This window comes from Centrocercus urophasianus, unplaced genomic scaffold (assembly GCF_019232065.1).
Source record: "Centrocercus urophasianus isolate 14NV4802_14NV808 unplaced genomic scaffold, USGS_Curo_1.0 seq_20, whole genome shotgun sequence".
NCBI lineage: Eukaryota > Metazoa > Chordata > Aves > Galliformes > Phasianidae > Centrocercus > Centrocercus urophasianus.
The window spans coordinates 5,371,995-5,379,192 of record NW_024884756.1 but is presented as its reverse complement, the minus strand read 5'-3'; positions in this window follow the sequence as shown (position 1 = coordinate 5,379,192).

The following is a 7,198-nucleotide window of genomic DNA, read 5'->3' as shown; positions in this document are numbered from 1 at the left end:
TATAATAAACAAAAAAAGGACTTGATAATGTAAAACACAGGAATTTGTGGAAAAAAATATACATTTTACTCAAATAATCAAAACTCTTAAGAAAACTGAAGCACACCTTTTGTTATTACCTGACCTTCATAAAACCTTCCTACACTCCATAATGCAACTATAAGTTCTCTCCACTAAATTAAGATAATTGAATAATTTTATCTTCCAAAAATGATTAAAAGGTCACTTTTTTATTGCATTTAGAACTCAAAGAATTCAAATCATTTCTTTTATATCTGCTATCATCTTCCTTTCTGCTCCAATGACATTTTCCTTAACCATTTTACTCACATTTCTATATAATGTATGTTGTTAATGATTAATTGGATCAAAAACACGCCAAGTATTAATGAATTTTCTAGTGCAAAAATCATAAATTGTTTTATGATGAAATTTCTCCATGCAATGCAGTCCAGAAATAATTTTGCATTGTATTTTTTAAAGGCCAGTTATGGCAGTAGATATGAAAAGAATCCTCCTGCTTTTTTTCTTTAAAAAAAGCCACACATCATTAAGCAGCCACACATCTTTTTACTTCAGTTAGGTAACTGACTAAATTTATCAGCTTTTATATATTAAAGCAGCAATTTTCAATAAAGACTCAATTGTCACAAATAGCATCTGAAATCACTTTTGATTTTTTGAAGTTGACTTTCTAGTCTTAATTAAAAGACTGTTTAAGAGGTTGTATTGTTTGGTCAAAGCATTCCTTGACTTTGCATACTTCAGCATTCATACAATTAATTCTGTATCTCATCTCTGCTGAGAACTGGAAGTACTGGAGGCAAGACACTCCTGATAGCCAAAGCAGCAAAGAGTCCAAGTGTTTTTGCCAGATCTCAAACACATCCAGCTCCTCAGCACAAGTTTTGTTACTGGCAAAATTCCTTACAGGATCAAATCTAACAGAACAGATCATAAATTCACTGCAAGGAAATAAACAATGGGGGAAGACAACAAAAAATCCCTCTTAAACATATCACACCGACACCAAAGCCACAGCTGTTTGCAACTTCTCGGCTTCACCAGTTGTCCTGCTCCTCCCTAACACCTCAACCCTTAATGAGCCTGCATCACCTACCCTCCTATTCACATTATTTGTTATACCCCTGAATTTGCTGCGGCTTCATCTGTTATCACCAGTGTCACTTTGCAGTCCTTGCTACTGAAAAGTTTCCAAACAGACAGAATACACCACTCAGATAGCATCGTTTCTTCCATCTTCACCTCAAAGTAGGCCCACTGTGCTTTGCACAACAATGCACCTGTGTGTCTCCCATGCCTTACTCATCCATCTGTCCCCAATAGCTTTGGTTTCTCATTTTCTTTGGCATTCACCTACATGTAGCTTCTACTTAAATTACCACTTGCCAATCCGTTTAAACCCTGCAGATCTACATTTCACAGTTTACTTCTGCTCAAAGAATGCAAGTGTTCCAAAGCTGGCAGACAACTGACAGCACCACCGCACCGCCTTGACTCAAGACAAATTTACTAAGCCATCTCGTCTGACAATTTATTGGTGCAGAAGCTGGTTGTTTTTCACTTCTTTTCAATGGTTCTCTTGCCAGAAGACTTAAACTAGTTGTAAAACTTGCCTGCAGAGAAGATGCTATAGATGATGCCTTGGGCAGTGACTCACCCCTCCATCGCTCCCTTCTCCTCCTCTGGCTACAATGGCAGATGTAAGGGCAGCAGCATGTGAACGCCAAGACTCGGCCCAGAACTATTAACTCGTGCTTGCTGCATGTCTCTGCTAGAGAAAATAGACAGAATAAAAAGGAAATCTATGCACCACCACCATTCGGCCAAAAAGCTAATGAGCATCATGCTACATGAAAAAAGTGAGCTTACCAAGCAGCCAATACAGGTGAAGTCCTCATTAACCATCTTTTCTCTATAACACAAAACACCACATTATTAAAATACTTATACTCAAACAGAGGCTTTTACAACACTATCATCTTTGAGCAAAGCAGCGCCCTGGCCTTTTTCAAGTACACCTCAACATCATTAAGTTTAAAGCAATTTGTAGTGAGATAAGACAGCGAGACTACTTGGTGTTTCAGACTAGATCTTGGCCCTGATTTGGAATAAAGCATACACAGGAGTAGGAGCTTTTGTAAGCAGATGATTCATTTAAACTCTTCTCTAGATTCCAGTAGTCGCAATACAACCACCTAAACAAAGATTAGCAGCATACACAGCTCTTTACTAACTTAAAGCATGCAAGTAGTTCCTGCAAAGAGCTAATTCACTCCTGGCAGTTAATAAAACAAAGCTGCCGTTCTTAATGTTCATGATAGTATCTAAGCACATTAATGTACAGACAACAAAAGGAATTTCGATGAGTGACTTTTCAAGGCCACTCAACTTGAAAAAAATCTGGCGTTCATGAAGAAAAACCTCAAACCTGCTTGATTTTTCTCTTTATTGCAGTGAAAGTAGGGCCAAATCTGCAGCCTCAGATGTCCTCCTAGGAGATCCCTATTAGCATAACGAACCATTGAGGCACAGACTAGCGTTATGGCTAACAGCCACAATCCCACCGAGCGAGCAGAGCAGAGCTTTGTCAAGAGAGAGGACTCTGCTCACTGCCTCTAACAGAAGACTTCACAGCCACAGGATAGCATGGTTTAGCATCAACAGAGGACTAGGACATCGCTCTTCTGACTCCAGGTTCTAGTCACAAGTAAGATGAGATAAAAGATGCTGCTGGCTCAAACTATGCCATTTCATTTTCCTTCGTTAAGCTAAAATGTCAATTGTAATCTAGCATTTAGTGTTATTTTAGGATAATCTTTCTCTGACATTTTCAGTGCGACTTTATTTGCAGACTGTTATGATTGGAAAATATCATTTTAGGCTAATCTTTCTTTTGACATGTTTATGAAAAGGTACGTTGCTTATATGTTTTTACTTCCTCTCTGTGCCACTCAGAGAATCAAGAAAGGCCAAGGCATAAATTGCAAACACAATTGCACCACCTTGTGCAATTCCCTTCGTGTCAAATGGTAAAAGGTAAGGAAATGCAGAATCTCTGGGTCCTTTTAAATGTACTCCTGTTTCTGAACTGAGATGGAACCGTCTGTCAGAGACATCAACACACATCATTTCTAGGTATAGTCTAATGCCTCCTTTTATTTCATAAAGTTTTAAATGTCAGGTGATGCCCTGCAGGAAAAAAAAAGCCTCCTCAGATGGTTTTCGAAATATTAAAGCCACATGTGGATAATACTAATGGCATTAACTGATTCCATAGCAGACAACTTGATACTGCTGCTTTACATAACAATGTACAAGGTGCCTGTGCACCACTGTATGCTAGAGTCAAAGTCATAGCGAGAGTCTGATGTTTGCATCACTGGCCTTTTGGGAAGTTCTGCTACAGCTACTGTTTTATTCATTATTTTCTAATTCATATTTTTAAGCAGCAACGTTGACGTTTATATATTCAAGTGTTTAAATATTAAAATCCACTCTCTCCTTACATAATTAGTGAACTTAGATAACATAGACAAGCTGGAATAATTGAGAATAAAAAGTATGATAACAAAATTGAATGAAGCAAGTCCTTCGAGACGAAGTAGAAATGGATAAACTCAGGATACAGAGTTGAAAATCACAACAATGAAATTCAATACTTAGACCTGAAAAGCCAGCAGTTTTTTCAAGTGTCTTTAGGACCATAAGTGTATTTTCTCTCCTTCCCTTAACAAGAAGTATTTCCTATTATTACTCTAACAATACAAAAACAACGACAAAGAGAATATCATTCTCACCTAGTGAGAATGCCTCAGTTTTTGAGTTGTCTAAATCTACGCATTAGTAAAAACAAGCTTCTCCTAAGAGTGCTTTAATAGCAAGCATATCGAGATAATGAAAGAATTTAAAAGTTGTGCCTCTTTCTCTCACTCCCTCATAATCCAACCATAAAAATGAAGTACCCTCATCCTTGGAGAGCTGCTAAATGTTAAACATGCTAAAAACTACTGCTACTGTTTTACTGTTGGGCACACTAGTGCAAAAGAGGTTAAAGCTTATACCATGCTTTACAAAATGCATCCAGTTAGAAAGCATCCACTGCCATACGAAGCAGAGCTGTTCATATCACTACGGGTGTTCGAGGAGCAACAGAAGGCTATAATACCTTCTGATAGGACAGGAGCACATTTACAAAGGCATTTGTAAGATCTAGTTTAGAAAGCAACATAAAAGAAGGTGGCTCACCCTTTCTGACAACTACCGACATCTTGAGAAGAGCTCAATCTCTGAAGAGAGACGCTGCACCCCCAGCTGCTAACACTTAAATGAGGGTAAGGAGGGGTTCCAGGCACTCAAGTATATTACTTGCACCTGAGCTCCCTGGGTTAGCCATGCCTTCTCACTTAGTGCTCAAGCAATGGTTCAAGCCATGACCTAGCAATTGTCATAGAGTATCTCAGCTATGAAGCACTTAGCTACAGCAATACTCTATTGGTGCTTTCAGTGCCAAGTATGGTGTCTATCCAAACAAAAAATAAAATGTGGGCATTTACAGCTTGAAGTACACTTGGGATCTAAAAATAAATATCATAAATAGTAATAAAGTTTGTTATTTCTTTTTTATTTGAAAGAAAAGTCTCAATATGCTTAAAAAACATGTTGCAATCTGACATCCTCCAAAGCATTCCATCCAGTGCCTGCTAACACATCCTGTCTTTAAGGGACTCCAGTTAATATAGATTTATTTTTTTCCAGTCAGCAGATAAAAACACACACAGCTTATGTCAGTCATACTACACTGAATTCAGAGTTGCATCTCGGCTTTCTGGGGGAAGACTTGGAGTGAAGCCACCCTTACCTTGCATTTGCTCAGCAAGTCCGCTGACTCATCTCAAATTAGAATCATAGTCAATATATAAATCAAAGAGTCAAAGCATTATAGGAGACAGAACAGACATGACTCACCTCCCATGAATCAATCGAGCTGCCTTATGGCTCCCAGGTAGCTCCAGCAGTCAGATAGGCAGCAAGTGACTGGAACAGCTCCATGCATCTTATGTGATGAGCAACACAAGAAGTCCTCAGCCTCAATAGTGAAAAATCCTATCCCTATAAAAAAGAATAAGATCGTTTTTTTCTTTAACTAGCTAAAAACAAATATACCAATAGTTTACCACCAGTTAATGAACCAGCCCCTTACACATTCAAAGTAGCTCACCAGAAAATACTATCAAGTTGACAACATCCAGTGTAGATACATCACAAGCGTGAGTTGAAGATCATTGATAGCTGAAATTTTAAACAGCAACAAAGGACTACTATCTCACAAGCAGCAAAAAAAACAAAAAACAAAAAAAACCGTTTCTGTGCTCACTCAATCAGTGACCAGCCTGTACTGCTGCTAGAATAAATGAGTGTTGATGCAAGGTGGCTTCTATCAGCATCATTTGCCAATGACCTCAAGATGCTGGTGTAATCACTGAAGACAACTGAGCAAAGGGGTGTGAACAGCCACGCAAAACCTGCTTTAAGAGTTTGTCTTCATATTCAGATTATGAAGTTCTATAGCAACTCTGCTTTTAAATATCTTTATGATAAGAATCCGTTTGTAGTTAGAGGATTAATAAGAGCATTTTAAAACTATTATTAGAATTCAGTTATTTTGTACAATGCTCTGTGTTGTTTAGGATGCTGTTTGAGAATTTTGTCTACCCTGTGTGAATTCAAATATATCTGCATCTTCGCAGTAGGTTTTTGACTCTGAAAAGAAGACATTATCGTCCTAGTGAGCAATGCATAAATCTGTCATATGTTAGCAAGGTCATCTAAATTCATGCCACTATCATCAACATGCGAGTTTTCTTCCCAACCATTTGAGCACTGCTATTTGCTCTGGGGACAATGACAGACTGAATGGCCATTTTTGGTGAAGCTACAGCCAAAGGCAGAGTAACATCACTGCGAAGAAGTTACCCTCTGAGAACATTACGTAATCTCTGTTATTACTATTTGTTTATTTTGCAGATGAGTTTGTGCAGACATATTCAAATAATGTAAAATTCAGGGAGGATTTTCTTTTTAAATGATTTTCTGCACAAGTTTTCAGTCTCTCTATGATATATACAACTTTTCTACATTGTTATCTGACAATGCAAACCCTTAAAAACAATTTTAAGGGTCCAGTTTTCCTCTGGAGTGAAGGAAGGTGGATGAAGAACCAGATAGGCTGGTTCCCCCTAATGCATGGGTCTCCAAACCTTTAGCTTCCTTACATCTCTGGGGATGAAGAGGAATTGCCTTGGGTTGCCTATGATTTATTTCCATGAAAGCTACAAATGATAAAAAAAGGCATTTGATAGAGCAAATGCTCAGCTATTAAACGCTATTCAACATAGTCACCACCACCAGCTGTGCATTTTTGCTAGCAACGAACAAGAGCTTCCATGAAAACTCATAAAGATCTGCACCACTGAAAGTGACCCATTGTCACTGCTGCAAAATACATTACCCATTGCCTCACTGTGCTTGCATCCTCTGTTTGGTCTCCATAAATGTTCAGCAAGCATCAATGAATGTTGATGGGTGCCATTTTTTCCATGTGGAGGAATTCAGTGATGCACTTTGCTTCATCTGCACTTCCACATCAGCCGCAATTTTTGTCAGCCTGTCCCTCTGCTGCCATCTGTCACACAGCAACAAAGTGGAATGGACTGTTGGTGGGAAGGTTCAACCTGTTCTGTCATAGCACCAACATCCACCTCTGACATTGGGGGCCAGCAGAATAAAACAGGAGGCAGTACTTTTGGAGTAGTCTTCAAATATATATATAATTAATTTATACACGTAACAAAACTCCTTATGGTGGCCTGCAGCTCCCCCAGGATGGTCTGCAACTCCCTCAGGGCATCCCGCAGCTCCACCATGGCAGCCCGCAACCTGCAGCTCCCTCAGGGTATCTACACCTCCCTCACGATGGCCTGCAGCTCCATCAAGGTGGCTCGCAGCTCCATTGTGGTGGCCTGCAGCTCCTTTATGCTGGTCTACAGCCCCCTGATGGCATCCTGCTGCTCCCTCAGGACAGCTTGCAGCTCCATTGTGGTGGGCTGCAGCTCCCTCAGAGCAGCCAACAGCTCCAACATGGCGGCCGGAAATTCCCTCAGACTGCCTGCAGCTC